The 14,123-nt window shown below is 39.8% G+C and overlaps 1 protein-coding gene across 6 annotated transcripts in view; it reads right to left on the bottom strand.

Annotated features, from left to right (window-relative positions):
- ANKS1B (ankyrin repeat and sterile alpha motif domain containing 1B) overlaps positions 1-14,123 on the bottom strand; it is a 754,695-nt gene that overhangs the window by 620,407 nt on the left and 120,165 nt on the right. The window lies entirely within an intron of this gene.

Genomic DNA, 14,123 nt, shown 5'->3' with positions numbered 1-14,123 from the left:
TACTGAAGTGTTACTAATTTAGTAAGAATGTCTCTAAACAAGCCTGGTGACCCTCCAGCAATTCAGCTTTGCCCACACTGGTCGCAGCCATCTTCTTTACCATACTGCTAGTGGAAGAAATTTCAGTGCCTGTTGCCCCTGACCATCTGGCAAGACCTGTTACCTCTCTCTTGACCCAGCTTCCTCTGAAATTACGGTTCAAGATCTTTTGCTCAGAAATGCTCTAACAGCACCCAACTTCATAGTCTGCCCTGCCACAACGGGTCATTTGAAATAAAAGCAAAGTTTGTTAAGATAGTAGAGAAATACAGAGAAAACTTGAAAAATGAAAATTGTTTAAATAACATTTTAATCATTTAGCATCTAACTATAAATATTGCTGCTAAAGACAACTATAAACCTTTGTGGCAAGATCTTTGTGGGATAATCAGAGTCCAGACACCCCCGGGGAGAACAGGGGGTTTGAACCCAAAAGAATAAGCCGCTGAATCAACTGATTCTATATAATGTTATTGTGCTATAAAAATATGTGGAGTAAGATCTTTCATGAAAACATTTAATGCTATAAACTTAATGGTTATTATGAGATATGTATACAGACTGTGGTTATGATTTATGTAGTTGTGTTTACAGAAAACCATTCTCATGATCTGTACTACAGCTTCACTGCCACCTCACAGTGGGGTGGAGGGCAGTTAGGCAGGGAGGGGCAGTCTTCTCAGCCAGAGGAGACTAGCTCCAAGCCCCTAGCATTGTACTATCCAAGAAAAGACAAATGATGGGCCATCAGAATTAATGGAAAGTCATTGAGACAACTGGGAATTCTCCCCAATCTGAATAACCATGAGTCATCATGCCAGGAAGCGGGGGGGCGGGGGGGAGGGCGAGAGAAGCCTTTCATCCAGAAACTGTCTGTGAAACACTGGATCCCCCCTACAGTTAGGGGGTAGGTTGGCAAAATGTGCAAAGGCAATAGGTAACTTGTATTAGAAAAGGAATTTTATCTAATATAGAATTGCAAAGCCTGAGGCTGCGTCTTTATGCTTATTTACTGTGCAACTTGTATATGTTAGCTCTCCCTTACTATTTCATCTTTGAAAATGTGGTTTGTCCATTAAATAAAGCTTTTGTTTATTTTTACCCCAAGCAGGTATCTGGTGTGCAAGCTAGGTGGAGCATGCGTGCTAAAGTGAACTGATAACTGGGGGACTCATCTTCCATAATCAGTTTGGTTCAAACACCTCCTTGGGTCCACATCCTAACCAATATAGAGAGTAAGCAATATCTTCTTTGACTGCACTCTTCCTGTCTTGCAGACAAACTACAATGGTTGAGATTTTTGAGATCCTTTGTATGCTCTAATGACTCCCAGTGCATCTTTGATGATACAAGTCTCAGTTACGAAAAGCTCTGTAAACAGTTTGTCCCCAATACCGTACCCCAAACCACAAGTACAAGTCATTCATACAGGCCTAAATCTTCAAAACGTTGTGAACAAAACTGCACTAAAATAAACAGGCAATTGAAGCCTAATTTTCATGCACACTTACAGCAATTATGTATGCACATCAGATAATTACAATAAAATAGGCAATTATGGTACATTGTGCATGCAATTCCCTTATCTGCATATGCAATGGAAGTAGTTTCACATAGAAATTAGATGTTTAGCTGCATCCACATTTTGTATGGATAAAATTTAAAATGTGGGCCCTAGAAATTTTATAAAGGTTCAGAAGTTTAATATAAAATTATAAATCAGATATAGCTACCCATCAAATATACAATTGAATTTTTAATCTGAAGGGTTATAACTTTTTTAGCCATTCATGGATGATATATAAAAGCATCTGGAATCTCATGTCAATATTTTGATATATTTGTCTGAAAACAATTCAATTCCATTTTCATTAAATCATCTGCAGTTCACACATCCCTAATGATCTGGCTATTTACATTTTCCTAAGGATGATTCAAACAAAATGTGTTTAGCTGCAAACATATAGGTATCTAAAGATACCAATTAGTCCAAAATCCTAATACGGTAGGGTGGGATGAAAATTAACTCCTTTTGTATAATGAATACCTGACCTGAATTGTTATATGAGAACATATTTAAAGAAAAATAGATTTTAAAACACTATTTTTAAATAAGAGCTTTTGTAAACCACAGTTCTCTGAAAAATATTGTTCTACATTTTTTGCATAAACCCGCATATGCCCACTGGCATAAGTAAAACTATACTTGGATTAAAGATAAGACAAACTGATTTTGAAATTAAAAAAATAGGCATTGCTGAACTAGAAATAGATCCAATTTGGAAAAGACCTGATATTAATTAAACAATATATATCTGCTGATAGAACAGGCAATGTATATACTGTGTTATACCTTTAATTAACCTTAATAATACAAAATAACCTCACACCTCTCCAAAAAAAATAACAACGGATGGAATTATTCGTGAACGAGAGACAGAATAACTGACTTTTAAAGAGAGAGTTCCAACCTATTTGGGGACCCTGTACAATATTTATCTAACTAATTTGACAGACTGTCAGTATTCCCCTGAAATACTTTATCCTGTAAGTAAGTAGTGATACTAGTGAGGAACATTAAGTGGGTTCCTACAGTCAGAATACTCTGAATGTAGGAGGGGTGGAAGAGGTTCTCCAGAGACAGAAGACAGGATTTGTATAGAGTAGTTCTGCCCAACTTGTCTTGGAGATAAGATCTGAGCTGAACTTAATGTATTTTTGTTCATTTCTGTGTTAATAAAATCAACTCCCATGAAGGAAGGAGTTTGGACTCTGCATAAGGAGTGGACTGTATTTGAAAACATGCTGGCAATGGCATGCTCATCACCAAGGATTGAATCATCCCACCAGATCTGTGCATTGAAGAAAAAGGGCAGGGGTGATCAGCCATCTCCACAGCAGTGTTTCCCTGCCCTTTGGATGCCACAGAATGCACTCTGCAAGGTGATACTGGGGAGCGTGTAGAGACTGGATTGGCTGGAAGAGAAACAGGAGGCATGTCAGAGGGAAGGGGGATACAATTACCGTTTCCAGCCCTATGCAGTTCAGGTGGAAAAAATAATACAGCCTGGGTATTTTCCACTGAGCCCCCTCCTGAGGATCCTGAGAACAGCCTTGCCAGGGTGTGGTTGAAGTAGGGGAGTGCGGGGGAGTAGGGTGGGAACCCAGGAACTAGAGCCAGTGAAGAGGCACTGGGTATCCACACAAACAGCCCTGACCTTCTATGACACATGCCAAACTGTTGAGATCCACCAGGCAGGGTAGACAAACCTTGCTCTCCACTGAAATGATGGGGATCCTTACAAAATTCCTGCCCCAAAGACCCCTCATGTTTATTTTTACCATAGGAATGAATTAACTTGACCTATGGAAAGTAAAAATCTAACATGGCTATGACCCACTGAGGCACGGCGACAACAAGGACTTAGAGACATCAAAAGCATGAGTTGGTACACATACTAGACAGATAAATGGGTGATCCTAAATGAACCACATTCACCTCCTGCCATATAACAGGTTGACAGTGCTTGCTTGAAGCACTCCACCCTGTTATCAAGTGTTGATCCTGCTGGAAAAAGTTAAGCAGGTTCTCCTAACTCTATTTGGTTATAATGGAGTTGGGAGTGTCTTTCTAGAAAGGGGTAATGGCTGATTAATCCTGTAGTAGGAACCCTAAGGGCAGCTATGACTGGAGAGAACTCTTGAGCTTGATGTTAATTTCTTTGTTAAAGCCATGCCCTAGGAAGGGATTTGTTTTTGATTCTTTCGGTGTGCAGACTTTGTTTTACAGTAAGTTTAGAAAGACACCTGCCCTTCTTCTTTCCTTGCTTCAGGAATGGACTAGTAAACTAAGGAAGAGCAGTGACAGGGCCATGTACAGCCCAAATATTTCCACACAAACAGCTCGCTCCATCCAAAACCAAACAGAAATCAGAACTCACCCCATGCCCAATACAGTCAAGTATTTTTTTTAAATTAAAAATCCAGAGTATTTTAAGACAGACTAAAGACCCAATCTTCTCCCCACTCCTCTAATAACCCTCATTCACAGAACTATTCCAGCCTAGAGCAAATGTAGAGTTGTGAAAGTAGGACCTTGAGAGCTTGCTTATTTGAGCTCTCTAATATGAGGTCTGCATTTTTCCAGAGATTTGTGTGCTTCTTTCAGTTTGTTAATTTAGGGGCTTCCATAGCTGTTTGAACTTTCTGCTATCTTGCCTTGTCGAGGAATTGGGTTCCGTGACCTACTAAGGCCTGGTCTGCCCAGAAAACTACAAATATTTTATGACAAATCAACCACTGGGTGATTTAAATACAGGGATGAGATTAATGTTAACCTTCAATTAAGAAAATGTCTGCATTTCCATAACTGTTTTCTGCTCTTGGATGCATACATGCGGCTTCCATTATCTTATCATAGTTTTCTGGAGAACATAAACTGGGTGGGGGTAGGGGGTGGAAAAGGGATGATCTGGGCTATCTAGAGATCATGAGAGAATAGTGAAAGTTTGTTCTCACATAAACTAGCCTTGGACAGTTCCCAGTAAGAAAACCTAAGTCCAGTGGTTAGCCAGATCAGAAGATCAAACAAACCAGCACAAGGACATTTAAGAGAACTAAGTATCTGTAGACTAAGTATGTTTGCAACAGAAATGTAGTAAAATTCCAGAATTATCTACCAGATGCTACAAATGCCAGTTGCAAGAAAATAAATATGTTTAAATAATCATTTAATTAGGAGCTGAGGACCATTTACTCTTCTTGTTGCGAGATATTATGTTTCTCTTCATTTCTCTCCTTTAGAGAAGCAGCTATTAAAGGTACTGAGCTTTTTTAATCAATGACACTCAGATCTCTCCCCATTTTTTTTCTTGTAAGTGCAGTTCAAGTTGCTTTATGCATACCCTGAATGCTTGGGAGGAGACAACCCACATCCTCATTTAAAAATGGAGGGTGGGGGGAAGAATAGATTTTTTTTTATTAAATACAGAATCCAAAAAAGACATTTTCTTAGCCTATTTTGGGCTTGATCCTTGCACCCACTGAAGTCACTGAAGTGACATCAGTAAGAACATGTAATACCTATACCTCATTCTGATGATTCAGGGGCCCCAATAAATGTATCAAAAGTTAATTATTAACATGTTATTACAGCAATAAGGACATCCAGCACTCCTTTCCTCATCTTATAGCAGATTTTTGAACAGGTACTAGAGGCACTACAGAAATATAAAACAAGATTACTTTTGTAATGAAAAATGCAATCTGATGCACTGAAGCATGCTGCTCTAAATTAAATGCATAAAGTTCTGGAAAAGTCTGTGCCAGATGCTGAGAAAAGGGCAGAGACAGTTAACAGACTGTAGAGAGGAAAATTACCTAGAAACATCATCAGTGTCCATGTCATTTCTCTAAATGTGTTAATGTTCATATTTTGTCAATAAATGTAGAAAGATCACAATTTGAACCAGGTAGTCATTCTCCATATCTTTCATTTTTTATACCTGATTATGTTTTCAAGTTTTTCTTGCACTACTCACATTTACATATTGAGCCATCTGGTGGCTATTCTTTGGTTAATGTTAACTTTTAAAAACATATATTATGGCTTCTTAATATACATACATATTTTGATGAGAAATTATAATTGCCACAAGAAATGCTCGAATAGATGGAACTATATTTATGAAAGTATTAGCCTGAACATACTGACAATTATATATTTTATAGTACCTATAGTTTTAAGTGATATATGATGCATTAATTTATTAATGAATCCAGATCTCTCATTTGTCAATCAATCTACAGCCAAATTATAGTTTAAACATTTTCAGCATTCCACAACAGTTTGGTTTAAACATTTTTCCATTTTGCAATATCAACCCTCTTACATTTTGTAACTCAATCTACATACCTTTCACATTAGCTAAAATATATCTATGTAAATAATGCCTTCACTAATCTTAATCATATATTATTTGCCCTACAATTATTGATCTATGTTTATTCTGGAGAGTCGTCAGTCTACATTTCCCTCTCCCATGATTGTCATGCAATTGTTGGCCTCCTTACTGGTTATAAGACACAGTTTTACATAACTGGAACAGTAGGGGGCATTCAGAGCTTAAAATGCTGAATATGTTTCTATGACATTAGCAGATTATATTTTAAATCTGTAGCAAATATTTCTGCTTACTTACAATACCATATATGAAATCTATTAATTGATATGTTTTGTGTATGTAATACTATTATGTAGGACATGCTGCTCTCATTTGCTGTACATCTTTGATTCTTGCTCTGTTCTTTAATATTGTTTTCTTTTCAGAAACATTTATTTTACATAACATTGCAATAACCTATGTGACAAGTAAGAGTATGTTACAAAATTAATGTAAACAATTTTTAATCATGCCCAAAATTATCCCTTTCTGCAGAAAAACCCAGAGAAGAGAAAATAGTAATGCAAGCCATGCAAAAAGCTGACTTTGCATGGGTGGGTGAGAAATGTGATGGCCAAGAAGTGGCAGAGAGTATGGCTATAAAACAAGGAAGAGTCTGAGGATGTGTGGGAAATTATATATTCAACTCCACAGATCTTGAGGCATTTATGTGGAATACCATGCTCTCTGTGCTTCACTCAGACCCTTACCTTTCTGACAGCATAGTCAGGTCAGTTGCCTTGCCACACTGCCATTGGCTACCTACCTGTGACTGTGCCTTACTTCTCCCTCCAAGGGAAGAAGAAGCTGCATGGAAGACTTAATGCTGCATGGAACATTAAATAATATGGCAATTTGCCATATAAATCCATAGACTCATGGATATTTGAGTTGGAAAAGATCTATAGTATATAGTTATCAAGTCTAATCCACTGCCAGTGAGGGCTTGTTCCCTACAGTATATTATCTAGTGCTCCTTCCAATCAGTTTTAAAACCTGTCAAACTATAATGCTTCCACTTCTTTCCTTGGGGGCTGTTAACAGATCAATCTTACCATGATTTTTTTTCTTATTTTCACTTGATTATTCTAATTACATCCCTTTGTACCACATTAAAAATGTGTCTCTCTCCTTGTTACTCCCATCAAGAATTTCTAAACAGATATCATGATTCCACTTGGTATTTTGTTTTTCAAAATCTTATTTTTTCTCCACAAGCCTAAGTATTCTTATTTTGTTACTACCTTCCATTTGCAGCAGAATTATATTTAATCTCATTTCATATGTTTGAGCATTAGTTTGTGAGGCCTAATAACTATTTGAATCCCACTTACCTATAAATTAGTTGTATGTGATTTGGATTTGTATGTGATCATGGATTCCTATGATGGTTAAGTGTAGACAAAATAATGAACAACTGAATTACAGGATTTTTTGAACTCTCTAGGCCCCCCATTTCCCTCCAGTTTGACTCCTCTCAATCTGAAAGAAAAGTTGTTAGCCTACTCTTGCTATTGGTGAGTGTCTGCTGCAATAAATGTTCCTTAGGGAGGGCCTTTGTGATGGCACAGGCTAAACACACACACAAAAATAATCAGCTAAATGGGTTTAAAATTAATTTCTCTGTAGTCAACAGCAGAAACCATGGGTTCCATATAGCAGCATACCACAAACCCTCGGGGAGGGCCAGTCAGGACACCTAAAATTAATCTGAGCAGAGGGCACAGGGAAAGGAGAGGGACACAGAATAGGAAGACTGAGTTTCCATTCCCATTCCATCCTGAAAGAGATGGAAGCCCAGCTCTAAGCACTCTGACTGATGTGAGAAAATGCTGGTAGTGCTTAGTAAAGGTATAGAGATAATGCCCAGTTGCTGCTTTGCACAGCTCATCAACTATCATTTCTCCTCTTTTTGTGCAGGAGATGGCAACAACCCAAGTGGAATGGGCCCAAATTCTGATCTGGCACAGGGTCTCAGCTGCTGCACAGGCTTCTTGAAAACTGGATCTGATCCAGCTGGCTGTGAAATAGCTTTACACCCTCTCTCCCTCTTTAGACAGCTAGTAAAAGATCAGTCAGTCCACTCTATGGAAGTATTCATTCCTGGTTAAGTAAAACTTAAGGGTGCTTCTCAAATCTTAGTTGTGCCACATTTTATCTTTGCCTGGAGGCAGAGTCAGAAATTTGGGAAGGAAATGTCAAATAAAAGGGGAGAAAACTGAGGGAAGAAAACTGGAGTAAGCCTTAACTAATACCTTATGCCTGTGAAAAGTTAACTATGGTGGATGGCAAGATAAGGCCACAGTTTCCACAACCTTCATAGCTGAAGTTGTTTCTAATTAGATTGTAAGATTTTTTTCATCTGGAGTGTGTCTTCTTAGTGTCTAGTAAAATCCTGATCAGGATCCAGAGGCACTATAGTAATTCACATAATATGTTTATTTCAATGGCACTACAAACACCACTTCCAAGGTAAAAAGATGTTGGTCTGTTGCACTGAATGGCTTAAAATGACGGTTTACTTAGTTTCTCTACCACAAGAGGGAGAAACTAAGGACCAAATGGGAGTCTCAATAAGTGAATGTTTCAGAATATTAGACACGAGAGGGGAATTGGCCACTGTACCATCCTCTACCATGTCATTTACTGCACTAAGAGACAAGATATCAATACTGGATAAGTCACTTGTTCAGGGATAGAAAAGTATCATAGAATCATAGAATCATAGAATATCAGGGTTGGAAGGGACCTCAGAAGATCATCTAGTCCAGCCCCCTGCTCAAAGCAGGACCAATCCCCAATTAAATCATCCCAGCCAGGGCTTTGTCAAGCCTGACCTTAAAAACTTCAAAGGAAGGAGATTCCACCACCTCCCTACGTAACGCATTCCAGTGTTTCACCACCTTCCTAGTGAAAAAGTTTTTCCTAATATCCAACCTAAACCTCCCCCACTGCAACTTGAGACCATTACTCCTTGTTCTGTCATCAGCTACCACTGAGAACAATCTAGATCCATCCTAATGGAACCCCCTTTCAGGTAGTTGAAAGCAGCTATGTGTTCCAGTCCCCTAATCATTTTTGTTACCCTCCGCTGGACTGTTTCCAATTTTTCCACATCCTTCTTGTAGTGTGGGGCCCAAAACTGGACACAATACTCCAGATGAGGCCTCACCAATGTCGAATAGAGGGGAACGATCACGTCCCTCGATCTGCTGGCAATGCCCCTACTTATACATCCCAAAATGCCATTGGCCTTCTTGGCAACAAGGGCACACTGTTGACTCATATCCAGCTTCTCATCCACTGTAACCCCTAGGTCCTTTTCTGCCGAACTGCTGCCGAGCCATTTGGTCCCTAGTCTGTAGCGGTGGATTGGATTCTTCCGTCCTAAGTGCAGGACTCTGCACTTGTCCTTGTTGAACCTCATCAGATTTCTTTTGGCCCAGTCCTCTAATTTGTCTAGGTCCCTCTGTATCCTATCCCTATCCTCCAGCGTATCTACCTCTCCTCCCAGTTTAGTGTCATCTGCAAACTTCCTGAGGATGCACTCCACACCATCCTCCAGATCATTTATGAAGATATTGAACAAAACCGGCCTGAGGACCAACCCTTGGGGCACTCCACTTGATACCGGCTGCCAACTAGACATGGAGCCATTGATCACTACCCATTGAGCCCGACAATCTAGCCAACTTTCTATCCACCTTATAGTCCATTCATCCAGCTCATACTTCTTTAACTTGCTGGCAAGAATACTGTGGGAGACCGTGTCAAAAGCTTTGCTAAAGTCAAGGGACAACACGTCCACCATAGTAACCCTTTGCGTAAAATCCAGAAGGTTTGACTTTTATAACATGGGAGGGACACCTTGTTTTCTGAGAGGATACAATTCAGTATTTTGCCCCAAAAGTGGATGCTTTGAGGACCATGATTCCAGAAGGAAAGGTCTCCCCCACCTATAGGGTTTGTCATGCCATTAGGAACGAGCTTAATGCATTAGCTGTCAGAAGAAGAGCAGGGTGTTTGATTTGATTTAAACTATTAATTGCAAGCAAAATCTTTGAGAGATTTCACATCATTTTTAGGGTTAGTGGCACAAAATTCTAGATTCTGCTTTATCTCAGACAACCAGTAGATGGAAGATCTGAATACATAGGAAGAATCATTAGGAGCCAAGAATTGAATGGGACTTTGATAAAAAAAATCTTTCTGGTAACTTCCACCACCATTCTATCTAAGGAATCCTTGAAGGAGATGTTGGAATCCAAGATTAAATCAGCTATCTTTGACCAGTGCAGGACTACAAAATCCACTTGACAGGTCAAATCACCGTATTTCTGTAAATTCCTGAGGAAGCTACTGTGGCACTGATAGCTAGCCGGCCCAGGTCACAAAGAAGTGTTAATTGTATCCATTCACTTGTTAGTGGATATCCAAGAGATGTTAATTGAGTTGGTAGGCATCATTCACTGATGTTGATAAGAAATCAAGGAAAATGTATTGATGGTATTGTTTTCATCTGTCTGTAACCTGTACTGAATGCATCCAATGAAGTGAGCTGTAGCTCACGAAAGCTTATGCTCAAATAAATTTGTTAGTCTCTAAGGTGCCACAAGTACTCCTTTTCTTTTAATTAACTTTAAGATCAAAGATGTGTATACTCTGCATGAAACTAATGAATATTGCCTGTATTGTTTTCACTTATCTATCTCTGTTATAATGAATGGCTGGCGATTACCTTATGTAAATCAGTGTAACTGGATTACATGTATATGCATGGGAAGTAGAAGGTTAACCTCAAAGATTTCAGAGTAGTCTCTAAGGTGCCACAAGGACTCCTCCTTGTTTCAACCTCAAAGAGTGGGTCATTGAATGTCCCACAATGGGAAATCTATAGACACATGCTATGCTGGGAACACCTGCCAAACTGTTTTCAGCTTGTCTTGCTATGAGCAAGATCTATAAAATACTGGATCCTGGGAGAGATTGTTAATTTCTGGACTGCCTGGTTTCTGGGTGGTAAAAGGGGGCTGGAATGCTTAATTGGACTGTCTGTGACTCCAGGATAAAACTAATATAGTGATACAGGAGTACACTTTTGTTACCAGCTTGGTGAAATCTAATGATAGACTATACCACCACTTTGGACTATCTGTCCTATTTTCTGACAGTCGGTCCTGAGTTTGTCATTCTTAACTGTGAGTCACTCCAGGCATTGTGACATCTACATCTTCTGAACAATCTTCAGAATAACAGCCGTGTTAGTCTGTATTCGCAAAAAGAAAAGGAGTACTTGTGGCACCTTAGAGACTAACCAATTTATTTGAGCATGAGCTTTCGTGAGCTACAGCTCACTTCATCGGATGCATACCGTGGAAACTGCAGCAGACTTTATATACACACAGAGAATATGAAACAATACCTCCTCCCACCCCACTGTCCTGCTGGTAATAGCTTATCTAAAGTGATCATCAAGTTGGGTAAATGCTGTCTACATAAAATTTCAGGCACAGGGCAAGCTCTTTCTTGCTTTTCCACCCCCAGGAAAAGGGTGGCTCTGAAGGATCCAGTTTCTCCTCTGGCCTTCCAAGTCTCATAGGTTCAGACATTCCTCAGACCATTTTCCCAGTGTTTGTTTGAGATTCCTTGCTAAATCAGCAGGCTGCACCTCAGGCTTAATCTGACACCTCACCTTCCTGAGGAGGTAACTGGGGAGGCAACAAAACAACAAGACTCAGGAAGTGCCAAAGCCTGGCACTTATACTCATGGATTTAGTCTTAGGGGCTGAGGCAAATAATTGTCTGGATAAAGTTACGGAAGTTTCCCAGGAAGGTCTTAGCCAGACTCCTTTGGAGGATAGAAAAAAGATTTTTTTAGAAGTATAAGCCTTCATGAAGCATTTATTACTCCACCTAATGACTGTGTGGGTAGGGACATAGACTGAAAGGGGCTGACAACCCTTACCTCATCTTCTGACCCATCTGTTCTTTCAGGGAGGGCCTCGTCTCTTGCAAGTGAGTTCTTTCTGTCTTTGTGTAGGCTAACAGGGATGGTTTGCCCTTTGGCAGGGACCTGCACAGCCTCAGTAAGGCCAGTAACTGTTCATTATTCCTATGTGCACTGGCAGCAGCTCCTGGCAAATCATTACTTCAGGAAGCAGAAAATGTGCTTTTTCTTCAGATTTAGAGTACAGCTGGTCAAAATTTTTATCATGAAAAATTTTCATTTGGTTTGATTTTTGTAATGAAAAATTTAATAATAAATTAAATGCAATTTTTATTTCATTCAGAAAAGGAGGGAACTTTCTGTCCCTTCAAAAAGACATGCAATTTTTCCGTTTGAAGCAAACCGAATATTTTCATTTAGTTCATTTTGAATGTTTTTCTTAAAAAATAAAAAAAAATAAAAAAATTCTAATGGAAATGAAAAGTTTCCATTTCTTTCTAATTTTTTCATGAAAAAACAACAACATCTTTTCCAACCAGCCCTACTTCTCCAAGTGTGCTGACAAAGAACCCAGGAGCTACAAGGAAGCCTGAGAAGTCTCTTCAAGATGGTGGCCAGGTATCGCCATAGTGGTTGCCTTGCTTCTTTCTTGCACAGAGGCGGCACTTAACTGCAGAAGAGTGCATCACATTGACAATGTGATAATCCTGTAACTCAACTGTTCTCATCCTTGTCAGGTGCTGGTTCCAGGTAGTCAGGCATTGTGGATGGAGCAGAGGTTCAGGATTGGGATAAGGGCAGTGCTGGCACCTGGGTTCAGGCATAGGTTGGGGTCAAAACTGAAATCAGAGTCCATAGACAAAGTCAAATGAGTATTGTAGCTGAAGTCCAGCTACATGCCAAAAGTCAAATGGGATAGATAATAAGACAGAAAATATCATATTGCCTCTATGTAAATCCATGGTACACCCACACCTTGAATACTGCCTGGTAGCCCCATCTAAAAAAGATACATTGGAATTGGAAAAGGTTCAGAAAAGGGCAACAAAAATGATTAGGGGTATAGAACAGCTTCCGTATGAGGAGAGATTAATAAGACTGGGACTTTTCAGCTTGGAAAAGAGGCGACTATGGGGGGATATGATAGAGGTCTATAAAATCATGAGTGGTATAGAGAAAGTAAATAAGGAAGTGTTATTTACTCCTTCTCTTAATATAAGAACAAGGGGCCACCAAATGAAATTAATAGGTAGCAGGTTTAAAACAAACACAAGAAAGTATTTTTTCATGCAACGCACTGCCAACCCTTGGAACTCCTTGCCAGAGGGTGTTGTGAAGGCCAATAATATAACGGGGTTCAAAAGGGAGCTAGATAGATTCATGGAAGATAGGTCCATCAATGGCTATTATCCAGGACGGGCAGGAATGGTGTCCCTAACCTCTGTTCGCCAGAAGCTGGGATTGGGTGATGGGGCATGGATCACCTGATGATAATCTGTCTGTTCATTCCCTTTGGGGCACCTGCCATTGGCCACTGTCAGAGGACAGGATACTGGGCTTAATGGACCTTTGGTCTGACTCAGTATGACCGTTCTTATGTTCTTATGTTCAAATATGGATGGTCAGAGTCCAAGGGTCTGGGGGTGAGGAGGCAGATGCAGGCTGGAGCGGGTGTATAACAGATCTGGAGCAAGATCAGAACAGGGCATGGACAAGGCTGGAATGGGGCCTAGGCAAGGCTGGGGCAGGAACAGGAACCATCCTCAGAGCAGATTGGAAGTCTAGAGAATCTGTTATACTGCAAGGCACCGAGGGGTCTCCTGACCAGGTAGTGCCATTACACAGACTAATTTACAGCTCTGGTGGGGTTAGGAAAATACCTGAGCCTGGGGGTCAGTTGACATGGGCTCTGCTCAAGGATCGGCTGCTGTCTGGCCACTAATCCCACAAGTACAACTATTATAAAACATGCATAACAGCCACAGAGGGTCTTACAGTAGCCATATCATCAGTCAATAGCCTGTTGAATAGACCCTGCCCCCTACCTACTATAATGTCTTTTTTGCCAGCATTTGCCATACAGCTGAAAGGATGGATAATTTAGCCCCTGTTACTCAGATATATGCATACCATGTTTGTTTATAGTATATGTTTGCACAATAAATTTGTCTTACGTTACATTCCAAATATTCCAG

The sequence above is a fragment of the Eretmochelys imbricata genome, chromosome 1 (genome assembly GCF_965152235.1).
Source record: "Eretmochelys imbricata isolate rEreImb1 chromosome 1, rEreImb1.hap1, whole genome shotgun sequence".
Lineage (NCBI taxonomy): Eukaryota > Metazoa > Chordata > Testudines > Cheloniidae > Eretmochelys > Eretmochelys imbricata.
This window is presented reverse-complemented; position numbering and strand designations above follow the sequence as displayed.